Source organism: Ursus americanus, chromosome 9 (genome assembly GCF_024610735.1).
Source record: "Ursus americanus isolate L20-20 chromosome 9, mUrsAme1.1.p, whole genome shotgun sequence".
Taxonomy (NCBI): domain Eukaryota; kingdom Metazoa; phylum Chordata; class Mammalia; order Carnivora; family Ursidae; genus Ursus; species Ursus americanus.
In genome coordinates, this window is record NC_142135.1 from 74,710,253 (window position 1) to 74,726,251 (window position 15,999).

The 15,999-nt window shown below is 38.6% G+C and overlaps 1 protein-coding gene and 1 long non-coding RNA gene across 4 annotated transcripts in view; one reads left to right on the forward strand and one right to left on the reverse strand.

The window, feature by feature from the left end:
* Positions 1–9,238, reverse strand: part of LOC123786736 (uncharacterized) — a 44,303-nt gene extending 35,065 nt beyond the window's left edge. The window contains exon 1 of the long non-coding RNA XR_006778051.2: positions 8,814–9,238. This is a non-coding gene — a long non-coding RNA (uncharacterized LOC123786736). The remainder of the gene's footprint in view (positions 1–8,813) is intronic.
* Positions 9,239–9,376: 138 nt separating this feature from the next.
* The window catches only part of RB1CC1 (RB1 inducible coiled-coil 1), a 90,897-nt gene continuing 84,274 nt past the window's right edge, over positions 9,377–15,999 (forward strand). For all 3 annotated transcript variants that reach the window (XM_045789091.2, XM_045789092.2, XM_045789093.2), the window contains exon 1: positions 9,377–9,729. The gene's annotated coding sequence lies outside the window, so the exon portion shown is untranslated. The remainder of the gene's footprint in view (positions 9,730–15,999) is intronic.

The window sequence follows — 15,999 nt, forward strand, 5'->3', positions numbered from 1 at the left end:
TCGAGCCTTACATCGAAAACCGGGGATGTACTGTATGGTGACTAACATAATATAATAAAAAATCATTATTAATAAAAAAAAAAAAAAAAAGAACACCAAAAAAAAAAAAATAAAGATATCTGTTCAAATCTTAAGCCCATTTTAAAAAATGGGTTGTCTTTTTATTATTGAGTTTTTAGAGTTCATTATATATTCTGGATACTTGTTCTTTATGTGATAGGTAACTCACACTCTCTCACGCTCTGTATTGTCTTCTCCCTTTTGGGGTGGTGTCTTTTGAATAGATTTTATCTGTTGTGTGTATGTGTGTGTTGCCTGTGTTTTTGGTGTCATATCTAAGAAACCACTGCCAAATCCAAGGTCACAAACATTTACTCCTATGTTTTCTGTTAAGTTTTATACTTTTAGCTATTACATTTAGGTTTTCAATTTACAGTTTAATTTTTGTATATGGTATGATGTAGGAACCTACTTTTTTTCCTGTGGATATCCACTTGTCCCAACACCATTTCTTGAGAAAGTTATTCCTCCACTAAAATGTCTTGGTACCCTTTTTTGAAAATCAATTAACTTTAAATTTATAGCACTGTATTTCTTGTGCTGAATCTGCGTATGAATTTGGAAAGTACTGCCATCTCAGTAAGTCTTCTGATTCACGAACATGGGATGTTTTCTTTAATTTCTTTCAACGTTTTGCAATTTTCAGTGTACAAGTCTTGCATTTCTTTGGTTAAATTTATTCCGATTATATGCTTTTAAAATGGATGCTATGTAAATAAAATTTTCTCAATTTCATGCTTTGGATTGTTTATTGCCAGTATACAGAAATATGATAAAAATGCTTTTGTGTAAAAACTTACTACTACTGAGTTTCATGAAATAGAAAAAAAGAATATGTCTTTAATAACTTAATATAGATTTTTGCTTCTTTTGAATCTGTACTATCCATGAAGTTGAAGACATACATACTGTAAGTTCTTTTCAAAGGCTGGATGAACTTCCTTTCAGGAAACCTATGATTCTCAGCTTATTTCTTGGTGATGTTGGATATTTTCAAAAAGACAACCGTCTTGAAACAGGAATGTAAAATGTTCTTGGGAGCTTTAAATATAGAAAGGAAAAGATGAGCATTTGACATAACCATCTCTTTGATCAGTTTCCAGAACTTCAAAGGTATAAAGGAATGAAGGGGAGAAGGAAAGGAGGCAAAAAACTTGTAATATGAATGTAAATAACAAGAAAGATATAAAATTAATTCTTTTATGTTTTAAATGTAACTAGATGTTTGTACTACAATACAAACACTTTATTAATTTTAAGAACTGATGGAGTTGCATTTTTCAAAAGGTTTGAGTAGCCATTGTTATTATTTTGGGACCATATAAAATGTCCAAAGTGCAGTACATTTTACAGGCAATTTTCATTCTAATCTATATAGTAATGTGAGAAAGCTAAAATAGGTATTGTGAACACCATTATAAAAGGAGGAAATTGAAATCATACATATTAAGTGATTGTCTAAATCCAAATGAGATCTCAGGTTTTCCAACACCTGTATGTAAACAACCTTATGATTTAGTTGTATAGAAACAATGTGCACAATTCCAAAAGAATTAAGGCATGTTTGAGAATGACAAACTCAAAGTAATCCTTTGATAACAGTACAAAGATACAGAAAGTGCTGAGTAGATTAGGATTTATCTGTTGATTTCATTGAGAAAGGTTGGCAACTATGGATTTAAAGAAGGAAGACTTAGTAGGATTAAAAGGATCTTCATAGCTTTAGTCTTTTGTTTCCCAAGGCCAAGTCTGCATTAGAATTCCCTCTAGAGCTTATTTAAAAAGTGAGTCCTGGGCCTTATCACTGTATAGTGTATTTGATACTCTAAGTGGAGAATTTTTTTAACATTCCACTCTTTTATACAATAAAATTAGTTTCAGTAACAATCATGAAACTAACAATAATAATGGCCAGAAGAGACAGTGAAAAATTTTTTTAAATTTCATAAGGTATAGAAATACCTGAAACTAGTATTACTCTGTATGTTAACTAGCTGGAATTTAAGTAAAAACTTGGGGGAAAAAAAGAGATTTCATGTGATCAAGGCAGTCAGAAATTAAAAGTTAAAAAAATAACATTATTACAGAAACAAAGGGGAAAAGAAAAACACTTTTCAATAGTTTTTATAACTTCCTAAGAGTTTTGACTTTGATCTTGTTAACAGATCAATATGGCATTTTATGTAAATAATTGTCCAGTAACTAAGAAGTTAATTTTAATAAAACTGGCACATCAAAAGATATCTTAGGTAACTACCAAATCATATTGCTGATGTATTTCTTGATTTAAAAAAAAATTAAATGGAACAATAAGCAATTAAGGATAAATCCAATTTTAAAGATATTCTTTAAATTTTGCAAAATATTTTGCATGAACTAAATTTTGCATGTACCAAGTAGTCCCACAAAATGACACAAAGAGATGATGGGATGGGGTTAAAAGCCCAAGACTATGTTCCATAGAAGGGACAGAACAGTGACTGGAGGGGAAACTAAGTAAGTGCAGATGGGTTTGCAGACTTTATGGCAGAAGGGTGAACAAGTTTTTCCTCATAGCTTCTATTTCCTCAGTGAGGTATGAGGTGAGGTTATTTACCAAGAATGAGAGAATTACAAAGGGGTAAGGGTTAGGGATTTAAGAACAATGCAGACAATCTGAGAGTAGGAGGAGCCGACCACTAAGTAAACATAGCACAGAAAGCTGAGGCAGGATTGGACTTGGTTTCCAGATGTCCAGTTCAGTGTTCCTTTTAATGAACCACATTGAATAGAAATGTAATGGGACAGATGATAGCTATACTTATGGCAAACATAGCATAATATATAAACTTGCCAAATCACTAAGTTGTACACCGGAAACTAAAGTAACATTGTGTGTCAATTATGCTCTAAATAAATAAATAAATAAATAAACAAATAAACCACACTGAAAAAGAATGCCTACTGGGGAAAGTGTTTTTGCATGCATGGACAGCAGGTAGGCTTAACTAAAAAGGATGATCTGAGGAAGTAATAGCAAAAAACAATGCTATTAATAAAATAAATGGACTTCAGCAAATTAGAAAATCTTGAATTTTGTGTAATAAACCATATAGAACCACTTTAAGTTGAAAGTATACATTTTTAAGGACCCTGCTGTTTGGAAAACGCAGAAATATGTACACACAGAAAGGAAACATCACCTATAATTTTTACTTATTTAAAAAGCTTTGTTAGACTTTACTTATCATTGCTCTTGTGCATACATAAAAAGGAACATATAAGTAAATATTATACAAGTAATATAAGTAAATAAAATACATTGGTTTTTCCATACAATTCATCCTTTTCACCAGTGAAAGCATTGGCAACAGGTATTTCCTGTGAATCCATAAGGGAGTAAGTCATGACGCCAGACTCCTGTACTGGCTTTGCAATTCCTTGGACAGAGCATGCTTTGGACTGCCTTTCATTATGCTGTTCAACATGTCTGATTCATCATCTTTCCCACCCCTCTCCACAAACTTTTGTGAAATTGACTCATTCTTTGAAAAAAGTCAAATTATGTGAAACCTTGTGTTCAAAAGAATGCTCCACCATTGTTTTTAGGGTTTATTTTTTTTCTAAGCTATTTTTTTTTTGATATCTTGAATAAACAGGTAATGAATGGCAGTTGGTTAACAAGCTGTAGGACCCTACCAATTGCTAAATGCACCCAAATTTCAGAGATGTTAAAATATCAGGGGAAAAAAATAGTGCACCTTAAAAAGAGTACAGTGGTTCTGTATTTTTAACTTAGAACATTTTGTCATTAAATATTTTTCTAAAATACAATTTTAAAGACTGCAATGCATTTCATTATATAGATGTACCATGCTTTAGCCTGTGGTTCTGGGAAGAGAGTTACTTTGTCCCTTTGGGAACATTACAACATGTCCAGAGACATTTTTGGTTGTCATCACTGGGGTGCCATTGGCATCTAAGGGGTAGAGATTAGGAATATTGTTAAACATCCTAAAATATAGAAGATAGCCCCCCTATACCAAATTACCTGGCCCAAAATGCTGAGTGCAGAGATTCTGTAGCCTACTGACAGACTCAAAATTTTTCAATTTTTCCCTCCTTCACGAGTCCACCAAATTAGGGGACAGCATAGTATAGTGTTTAAGGATATAGCCTGTCGAATTGGCTGGGTTCATGTATTAGCCATAAGTTACTAGCTGAAGAACATTACCTAGAAGGAATTAGTAACTTAACTTTTCATTTCCCTATCTGTAAATATGGAGGAAAATTAATAGAAACTGGATAGAGCTATAAAGACAAATAAATAGGTGTATAAACATAAAGCCCATGTTTGTCATCTAAGATACACTCACTAGTGTTACACTGGCTTCAGTTAGGTTATTTTTTTTTTTTTAGGATTATTTATTTATTTATTTGAGAGAGAGAGGGAGAGCACAAGTGGGGTGAGGGGTAGAGGGAGAAGTAGACTTCCCGCTGAGCAAGGAGCCTGATGCGGAACTCGATCCCAGGACTCTGGGATCATGACCTGAGCAGAAGGCAGACGCTTAAGCGACTGAGCCACCCAGGCGCCCCTATTATTATTTTTTAATAAACATAATCATAAACTTCAAGAAAAGGGGTGTAGTCTAAACAGGAAGAACTGATGGAAAAATCAGAAACAAAGAATCTCAAGCTTTGGGGTCTATATCACCAAATCTAAGATCTTTCAAGCCCCTGGAGGGTGGTAAAATCAATTTAGTGGGTCTAAAGACTAACACTGGGACAAAAATAGAATAGAAAATATCAGTGAAAAAAAAAATATCAAGAGTGCATCACAAGTATTGTTTTCATAAAACATGGTTTCATTGATAGAGGCCTGTATGTACACACCAGGTCACAATGTTAAAATGTATTTTTTAACGTGGGTCACAATAAAAGACCTTTGAAAGACACCACGTTAAGTCCAACTACCACTTGATGTTTCAGTCTAATCTATATCTGCAGAACTGATAAGCTTCTGTTTTAAGACAGTCCAGCTGAGGAGTGCCTGGGTGGCTAAGTTGGTGGAGCATCCAACTCTTGGTTTCAGCTCAGATCATGATCTCGTGGTTGTGGGATTGAGCCCCAAGTCGGGCTCTGCGCTTTGTGTAGTCTGTTTTAGATTCTCTCTCTCTCTCTTACTCCTTCTCCCTCTCTCAAGTAAAAAAATAAAATATTAAAAAAAAAAAGACAATCCGGCTGTATCTTTGGACATTTTGTTAAAAAGCTCTTCAAAGTAATGAGAGACAAGAACTTAATGTGAAAAGTGACAAAAAATATTTTGTCTCAATCTATTGCTTTAAATCTGTTGGAAAATTAAGCATGCTAAAAGTATTGTATGTGTTGCAGCATTAGAAATAGTGTTGCTCACTAGCTCAAGCTCATCACTAGCTTTGAAGATAAACACTCCTAAGTTTACTACCATCATTATCATTAATAATATGTGAGTACCAACAGATCAAGTAAGGCAGCTTTAACGTCTGTAAATAGTACTAAAAACATTAACTTAATAATCATAGTGCCAGAAGCCTCTAAGTAGTGTATGACCATGTTTTATACATCATTAGCTATGATCTTAAAAACAAAATCCAAAACTTTTTAAAAGGGGTTAACCTTTAAAAATGGCTAATTGATTCATTGTTTGAAAAAAATCAAATTATGTTAATCGCAGTTGCTGGCTGTTTGAACATAACCTAAAAGAAAATGAGGGTAATGACACTAAGTTGGGAAATATCTAATGCATGCAAAATAAAATCTCAAATCAGGCAGAGTTAACAAAATTAAGCTGTAAACTGTGATCTCCCCAATATCTTGATATGCTCTGGATAAGGAATTAATGTCATTTCAACTTGTCACTACAGTGATTTTTGAATGGTCCCCTGTACAAGCCTTTGAGATATTTGAGGGCAGGAATTTTCCATAGTAACTTCTTAGTATCTTCAATATAAGTATTATTAATTGCTAACTATGTGCCAAGCTCTCTAAAAAGTTCTAGGAACTTAAAAATTAATAATTCATAGTTCTTAAACCTTAGAGTTTCATAGACTTAGAAGGGAGACAAAAATTTATAGTTGTGTGGTGTGAAGCAGAGGTGGTAGGATGTGTGAATCACTACATTGTCCAGAAGTCAGAAGCTGGCTGATGTCCAAGCTGTTCTAAAAAATGACTTTGAGGGGCACCTGGGTGGCTCAGTCGTTAGGCGTCTGCCTTCAGCTCAGGGCATGATCCTGGCATTCTGGGATCGAGCCCCACATCAGGCTCCTCTGCTGGGAGCCTACTTCTTCCTCTCCCACTCCCCCTGCTTGTGTTCCCTCTCTCCCTGGCTGTCTCTCTCTCTGTCAAATAAATAAATAAGATCTTTAAAAAAAAATGACTTTGAAAAATGAACAAGGTGGGATGAACATTCCTGGAGGAGGTGTAAAGGGCAATAGCTGGAGAGATGGGTTGTTACATAATGGAGAGATTCTATGTTAAAAAAGAAGGCCTGAAAAAAAGTGTAGGACATTGTCAGCAAACGTTTGTATGCACATAACTGTATACCACGTATTAGGGAAACGGTCCCTCTATTAAGAAAGGACTTACATTTCAGCATGTTAGACAAATAGAAAAAGATCTAATAATCTAGAGGAACTACAGGCATGTTAGGGAAGGTCTCCCTGAGAAAGTGACACTGAGGGACACCTGAGTGGCTTAGTCAGGTAAGCGTCTGCCTCTGGCTCGGGTCAGGATCTCAGGGTCCTGGGATCAAGTCCGGCATCAGGCTCCTTACTCGGCGAGGAACCTGCTTCTCCCTCTGCCTGCTGTTCCCCCTGCTTGTGTGCTCGAGATAGATAGATAGATAGATAGACAGACAGATAAAGTGACACTGAAATGGGAGACCTGAAGGAAAAATAGGATTTTAAAGATATGAACTGAGTTGAAGTACTTCCAGTGTTTCTGTGTAGACTCTGTGTAATCCCTACATACTCCTAAAGAGAACGAGTTTCTTTTGCCCTCACTATAAATCTATTAAAAGACTTAAATGTTTATTAAATTAAAAAATAATCATGTAATGAGGACAAGATTAAGTCTCTCATCTCTTCTTCCATAGAGAATATTTGCGTCATTTACGTCATATTTCAATTGAGAATTTGGAAGAGGACCGAATGAAAGGACATAGATAAAGAGCAAAGAGGGAGACACTGCAAAACAGAAGGGAATTAAAGATTGAATAATGTGAAATAGAAAATACTTTAGAAAGTTCAAATAAAGTATCAGCACTGTCCATTTAGCCCAATAATTTGGAGGTCCCTATTAACTTGTTTGCAATTTCAGTGAGAAAAGAGTAGGCAGAAATGAGGCTGTAGATTGTGGACTTCTCTACCCAGCTTCTTGATAGGAACTAATGCTGCATGAGGGATTTTTGTTGGTTTAATTTACTAAGGAAGGGAGAGTACATTGGGTTTTCAATATCCTCCATAGGAAAGAAAATGGAACTTGCTGAAACTTATTACTATAGACATAAGCAGTTATCAGTAACTTGTAATAGTATTTACTCCAGATACCTGCATATACATAACAAAGCTAATGTTAACACATTTATACTTATCACTAAGAAACAACACTGAAAGCATATAAACTCTTAACCTCTATACTCGAGATGTAAACTTTTAAGGTATGAACCAATCACTTCTGGTCATTTCTTTCAACCTATGACTAAGAGAAGATGAGAACTGAATTTTTTTTCCCCCAAAGAAAGAGGTCAGAGAGACAAATAACATTGAAAACATTTTATTATTTAATAATTACCACCCACATAGTTCAGTGATGTTTTCACATTCTAAGCTGTATTGTATTTGTAATGATGAATTTTTGTGGTAACTAAGAGAAGTTTAAGCAGCCCTATATTCTTTACAGGTCTAATAATTTGTTTCGCTTACCAACTTTCTGGCAAAATCTCTCCACCACCTATTTTCGGTGTGCTGGTTACTATGCTGTGACTAATAAAATCAGCATCCCTCTTCAGTCTTGCCAGTTTGTACCTCCCCCCAAAGCATAAGAACAATTTAGTCACTTAATTTTCACTTCTCTGCTGTATCTTGCTGGGTGTATAAAACTCTAGCCTGAAAGAAACTAACAAGTGAAATGACTTGCCAAAGACAAGATTCTCTCTGGGATAAGCAGAAGTGTAAAATTAAAAACAAAGTGGTAAAAATAAACCCTTCTAAAACATAACTTTCAGAAGCTAGTAAGTGTGAAGGAAACTGAAAATCCTCAATGCTTACCAGTCGTTCAACGTTTTGTTTCAAGTCAGTTTCCACGTGACAAATGAAGGATTGCAAACTTTGCTTCCTAACAGTATATTCTGTATTGGTGCTCTTGAAAACTGTGATAATACTCATTTTTTCCCAAACCCAACTCAAGAGCCCTCAGACATTGGTAGCACCTCTAAACTTTGACTCGTACCATATATATCTGGATATAACAGGAATTTAAAGAATATTATATAATTATTCTACGTGCAACTTCTGCTCACCACATTTTAATACTCAAAGCCTTGTGGCTTGTGAGTGATCATCTTCACAAATTCAGGATTCCACCGAAATTGTTTCCCGTCCATTAGTCATGCTAATCCACTCGAAAACAAACTCAGTATTTATAAAGCTGAAAACTGGTGGTCTTGTGCCTTACACCTTCATTCCAATCGACCAAACTTTAACTCTCTTGTCTCTTGGACGTTTTCTTTGCCTTACCTGGTTTGAGAAAAATTGTGCCGCCCCACACTTGCAGAGTTAAACGAGACACTTATCAGCTGCTCGCAGTTCTGGCGGTGGGGGTATGGTGGTGGTGGCAGTCTAGCCTGCCCGCGGCACGGCCAGGTACGTCATCCTCTTAAAGACCTTGGCCCAGTGTGCAGCAGGCGACGAGGACACGGAACCTCAGTGGAACTTCCGCTCCTCCGCGACAGGTTGAAAGACATAAACTGTTTAACCTGGGGCTAATCCAAAATTCGGCGGGGTCGGCCCAGCCCAGGCCACTCGCTGTAGCAAGGAAGGTCAAGATCACCTTGGGGCAGTGCGCGCCCGGGAGAAGCCTCGCACCACAACAGGCCGCCCCAGCGGTCTCCCCGGGTCACAAGAGGACAGTCAAGTCACGGGCCTGCCAACAGCGACTGTGGGTGGAGTCGTCCCCCTTTCCGGCTGCCTGCCGACTTCCGGACCTGCGCACGCGTCTCTGCACCGCCCGGGAGGGCCGGCGCACCCATCCCCCCGCCCACCGTTTCCCGGCATGCTCCGCGGAGGAAGGGACGGAGTCGACAATAACAAACCCAACCGCGGCCGTGTCCGCGGCCCTGCCGAGCCCTCGGCGCTGCCTTGGGGTCCCCGAGTCGCTCCGGCCCCTCGGCTCTGACTGGCCGCGGCCTGCTAACCCCCGGCCCCCGACCCAGAGCCGAGGGGCCTGACAGCGTCCCCCTTCCGCCCCGACCCCTCCCTCCCGCCCGGAGTTCGGGGCCGCGACCGGCACCCGGGACGCCGGCGGTTGTGTCGGTTGGCGGTGCCCGATGGGCGGTTGGTAGCCGCCGCCGAGGACGAGGCGGCGGCGGAAGATGGTGCCAGGGGCTGTCGGCTCTGCTGCTGCTGCCGCCGGCGGAGGAGGAGGTGCTGCCAGGTAAGTACCGTCGCCGCCCGTGGCCCCTTTCCCCCATCTGGCACCGGGGCCGGCCGGCGAGCCTGGGCACAGTGGGCCGGGGACGCCCGGGTCCCCACCGGGCCGAGCGCCGCCCGCGCGCAGTGCGCCGGCGGGCCCGGCGCATCCGGCCGCGGCAGGTGTTGCCCTGCGGCTGCCGCCCTGGTGCGACAGCCCCTGAGGAAACACGCGGTTCGAGTCCCCACTGGGCTGCGGGAGGTGTGGGGCGGGCTCGCCCGGTGCGGGCCTACCTGCGGCTTCCTCGGCGGGGGCCGCCGGAGTCCCTCCCTGTACGCGCCCCGAGCAGCCCCGGGCCGAATTTCGGGAGTGGCTGAGGGACGCCGAACCCATCCGGACTTATCCTCCCTCGTCGTCACCGCTGCCGGGCTTAGCCCTAATGTTGTCTTTGACTTGAGAAACCGGAGAGTGGAATTGGGCCGAGGCCGAAAACGAAGCGCACAGCGGGAGGATCGGAGAGATGCCTTTGTCCCGACCCCGGAGTGTGAGGATCGGTATAAAGTTACTCCTAGGAATGACTCAGCCTCCTGCAGTCCCACCGATAGATTTGGGATGGGGTGTGTTTGCGGATTTCACAACTTCCTTAGTAGAAGCAGGAGAACAACAGGAGAAATGGCAGCTTTTGAGGGGAATAATTTCTTCCACCGCCTGGTGGATGTACTATGTTTATTGTTTATGGTTTCGTAATCTAGTCTTTTCCATCATGACTGTTTAAGTGTGGTCATACCACGAAGTGGTGTGTGCCTGGATGCCAAGGAAGACTAATGTGCTCACTGTTGATAGAGTCTCATTACTACACAAGTCATTAAGCTAGATAACGATGTTTGCCTCAGGTTTACTGTACATAGAGCAATGATTTGGGCCCTATGAAAATGTGCTTATCATTTTATTGTATAGTTTCTAGGTTTTTGTCTGTTGATGCTGCTTGTATAATTTATCCCAAGAGTTGGAAAGTTAGCAACTTAGGAGGAGACGACTTTTAATTTAAATAGACAAATCTGTGTTTAATCAAGAATCACATTATTGTATTTTGGTATTTGATACAAAGAGGGTCTTTCTCATTCTGATAATATATTACAATGGGAAGCAAAAGTACCATAAGGATTTTATTTTGGGGGGTCATTTGGTTTGTAAGCTAGGGATGGGAAGATATTTTTGCTTTCTGTATTTAGTGTTAGAATGTGGCCTAAACGAACATTTTCTCAGTAACATTCCTGTCTTTTTTTTATTACTATTTTAGTGTTGTGTTTAAAACCTAAATAGTTTTATAAAAGAGATTCTTTATGTTGGTGTTTATGTTGATAAATATCTGTTGATGGAAATTAGATACGGACTCAGACCACTTTTTTTTTTTTTAAAGGTTTTATTTATCTATTTGACAGAGATAGAGACAGCCAGCGAGAGAGGGAACACAAGCAGGGGGGAGTGGGAGAGGAAGAAGCAGGCTCATAGCAGAGGAGCCTGATGTGGGGCTCGATCCCATAACGCGGGGATCACGCCCTGAGCCGAAGGCAGACGCTTAACCGCTGTGCCACCCAGGCGCTCCTCAGACCACTTTTTAATAGTAATTTTATTTATTCAATTTCGAATCTTTTACGTTAGTCAAATTTGGCATTAATTATTGGCCTAGTTTTTCTGGTGTTGTTGGATGACAGGGAAGATGGTGAGCAGTACTCTTGTCAGAAAATTTGTCTGGCCCTTTCTAACAAATACAGGTTCAGAATGCATGGCAGATTGACTTTTAGCAAATCAAATTCATAAGGTCCAAAAGGGCAGAGGACACAAGACCTTTGTTTTTGAAAAGCCACACTTCTGATCCTAATTTTTTATTGTGTAAGCTTGAGAAGAGCTTTATTTGGCTTCTGATTTTGAGACTGTCTTTAAATTTTCATGCATTCAGCAAATGTTTGAGCACCTCCTATAAGCTTTCCTTTGCAGATGTATGTAACTTACAAATGCTTTTTTAAACAGGAATATCTAGTAAAATGTTCTTATTTAGATAATGCTGTTCTCTAACCCCAATTAAGCTTTTTCGTTTGTAGTATAGGTAACAGTAACCGAAGAAACTCAAGTGAAAATCTAGTAGTCATTTCTACACACATTCATTCATACAGTTATTATTTACTTATGACAGACGACCATTGAACCAGTTATTACAAGGAATATAAGAATATGTAAGAAATTGTTTTTGCCTTATAATAGGAAATTGGAGCCCTATATAAATATAATTATACTATTGGAGCATTATTGCAAGATTGAAAGAATGTTATGAAAGGGGATTTGGGTTTTTATGGAGTGTAGGGGGATATTTTTAAAAGCATATGGATAATTCACTTTTCTTTAAGAAGATGTCCTAGCCACCTAACAAATTTTGGCTTGGGATTTATCGTGTACCTACTGTGTGCCAGGCACTGGTCAAGAATGCTGGGAATTTGGCAGTTAACAAACCAAATCCCTGTACTCATTCAATAAAAATATGGACTAAGAGATACATGATAGGAATAGAAAAAAATGAAACAAAACAAAACAGAAGGGAGGAGAGGAGTATCAGGATTGGGGGGTTGAAACTTTAGATAAAGTGGCCAAGGAAGTCCTCACTGGTTGGTAACTTTGGAATAAAGACCCAGGAGGAAAAGTGAGGCTAACTGTGTGACTGACTGTCTGGGGCAAGAACATTCTTGGCAGCAGGAATAGTAAATGGGAAAGCTCTGAAATCATTGGCATATGTAAGAAAAAGTGAAAAGATTACTGAGGGTGGACTAATAAAAATGAGGGGGCTCTGACAATGGTGATAGTGAGGGCTCTACAGATACTCAGGGTTTGGGGGTAATAGTAAGGAAACAGTCATATACTTAACCCTGCATGTGCAAAGGCACAGGTTTGTAACAGGAAACCCAGCAAGGCTAGAAGGCAGCTTGTTCTGACATTCGTTTATGTTTTCAAGAAATGTTAAACCCCTGCAATACACAATTTAAGCTCCTGCAACATGAATAATGAACAAGAACTTTGTATGTAAGCTTTGTAAGATTGTAGGAAATTTTGAACTATGGGAAATTTTAAAGAAGATAAATTGCAAGTGTTGGCTGCTCTCAGACACTGGAATAGATAATAATGCTAGAGAAGCAGATTGTAGAGTGCTAGGTTGAAGATGTGTACTTACTGTTGTAGATAAAAGTATGTGAATTTTAATGATCACATTTCTGATTTGTTTATTATTGTGGGCCTAATAAACCTAATTGCCTGTAAGTAGACCTCTGTTGTATGGTCCCTGAGAGGATGGCGTTTCTTTCCATCCCTCAGTAAAGTTGAGGTCCTTTTAAATTACTTTTTCTATGTGAGTGCTTTCATGCACCCTTTTCTTTCATTGGTTTGTTTCTTTCACAGCTGTTTAGTGAGTACCCTGAGGATTATGGAATGATACCCCAGCCTCCTCCTCACTCCCATGATTTTGCTCTCTTTTGAATTCTCATATTTTATTGACTTGTAATTATATTAAGGGATGAAAATAATTGTGACCCATTTCCATTTCTTTGTTCCTGGTTTGGGACTATACACATTATTTTTTCCCCCTCATATTCTACACGTAATAGTTGATGAGCAGCTATCCAGAAAATCCACTGAAATATTAGATCAGTACCATACTGTTAATATATCCATAGTTGTTTTAGCCGGTATTCTGCAAATTCCAGTTTTGCATATCCTTTTTTTGATACTGCTGTATGTTTACATATCGTTTAATGGAACAAAACTAATTCAATATTTGCTATGTATAATTTTGATTTCATTTTTAAACTAAGTAACTATTATAAAATGAAGTATAGAACTGTAACATTTTTGTTTATAGACATAATTAGGTGACTATTAAGAGTTTAGAAAACCTGAATTCACGTTTAAAGGGAGTGTCACAACTTGATCTTGCCATCCCTTAAAAATTATGCCATGCACAGCCATGGTTGTTATATTTCAGCTGGTGACAGTAATACAGAAAAAATGGATGTGGCTTCCATACTTGGTATAATTTGGAGGCAGGAGAGCTGTTTTCTAGCAAACTTGACTTAATTTCATTTTAATGGTTTTTTTGTATTTCCATTAAGCAGAAGTTGTCAAATGACATATATGAAAAAACATGTTTAAATGCAACAATACAAAGTGAATCAAGTTTTTATGAATGAGACTAAATTAAAATGACAAATCTAATGATATTTTTGTACTGGTACTTTTGTTTTTTAGATTGTTTACTAATATTCCAAATTCAAATTATCTGTAAGTCATGCATTTTCTATAATTTTTATGAATGGCAGGACAGCAAAATGTGTAATATGTTTATATGTATTGATGGAAAGATTCATACGTTATTCATCTCAAACATGTATAGCAGTATGCATGATGTTTTCTCATTTTTGTAAAACAAACTGTCCATATATACACATACACATTTTTTCTGTATACACAGGGAAAAAAACCTGAAGCCAAACTATTAAAAGTATTCCCGTTGTCTCCATTCTTTTGGTGCTATCTTATATGAAGTTGCTTGTCTAGTTGTAACTTCATTTAGGAGGCTCTGAACTTTTGTGGAAAAGGTTCTCTTTGGGGGAGTGTGAGGAAAATGACTGACCTACTCTTCTTTTTCTCTTTTTCTTTTCCTCTTGGCAGAGAAAAGGGGTAAGATCGGATGGAAATAATCTGATTTGGAGGGTTTGAAGTCCAGTTTTCAGTCCCCTGCGTAACCTAGACGTTCCGTTTGTGATGAACATTTTCATTGGTGCAGCACACTGACCCCTCAATGAGGTCAAATTGCAATTTGCAGAATTACAAGTCAGACAAAATTATTTCTAATTCTTATTCTTTCTCTATGGAACTTTTGATCCAACATACCTAGTTCACCCAAATTTTGTGAATTCTGCTAGACCTGAAAGCAACTCGTGGGGACTTGTAATCCTAGCACCTAGCACAGTTTCTGGCTTATGCTGCAATATTTAACAAATGGAGAATGAATAATGACTGAATATATTCAGTTTGGGGAGTCAGAAATTGAGGTTTTCCCCTTTGTTTTCCCCCACAAGAAACTAGTTCTAAATTTTGAGTTGACAATAAACTGGAATAGCTGACCTAATCATTATGGTGGCAGTCTCTCAAAGAGGAAATTGTAAATTAATCTCCAATTGATAAATTGGGTAGACAGTGTTTTTCACAGGTGTAGGAGATGGTTTTGTATTTCCTTTCTCCCCCTCATTTATAGCTGACTGTATCCCAAGAGGATCCAGGTGGAACAAATGTCCGTTTATGTTGTGAGATTTTTTTTTTCCTCTGATAATTCCTACTACCTTATACAGCTAGTAAGAGCTCTGTAAATTCAGAGGGAAAAGTACTTGTGGGCCACCTGTGGTTAGCACCAGAAGTGCTAATAGAACCATGTTTTTGGACCATAGTTGGATGAGTAAAATTCATATTAGCAGAAATCGGGGGAATTGTATCTGGCAGGGCTATATAAAGTGAGAGAATTCAAGTTTCATGTAAAGGAGTAGAGATATTTCTAGAAAGGTAAACTAGGGCTTAATTATAAAGTGCATGAATGTTGGAGTTCAGTTAAAGTTATAATCGCCACCATTTTTAGAGCTTTTATTATAGCCCTTGCACAGTAAAGGAGTCTGAAATACACTCTGTAAAAGGTATCATTTCAGTCTATGGATGGTAGACTGATGTGTACAGGTTATCTAAGCCTCATTGGGTGAGATGGGATTCACACAGAGGTAAATCTTGCTTCAAAGTCTGCCCTTTTAATATTAATGTAGCTTTAAGCCAGAGTTGGCAAATTCACATTCTTAAAGGAGCAGACAGGTAGTGAAATTCAGTGAAACTGTGAGGTACTATACTGAGGTCACAGGAGAGAGAGCTGCAGAAACAAGTTACAGAGCATAGTAGGCCGTTGATTTGTGTCCTGATGCAGGCAGCTGTGAGGCTCTAGGGAAGATTCTTGAGGAGGAATGCATCCTGATGACAGTGGTTGTAACTGGTGGGAATGTTCAGGAAGACTTGGAGCAAGATGGAGATTTAAAGGCAGCGAGAAGAGTTTCCAGGCTCTAAAATAAGGGTTATGTCACTGGAAAATGAAGGGTTGGATTCTAGAGGAAAAATGGATAGGCTTTAGAAATAACTGAAGTTCTGAAAAATGGGAGAATGATAGCTTTTTTGACAAAAGAAGTTAGGGAATAGTTTTGAAGGAAAGTACTGAAT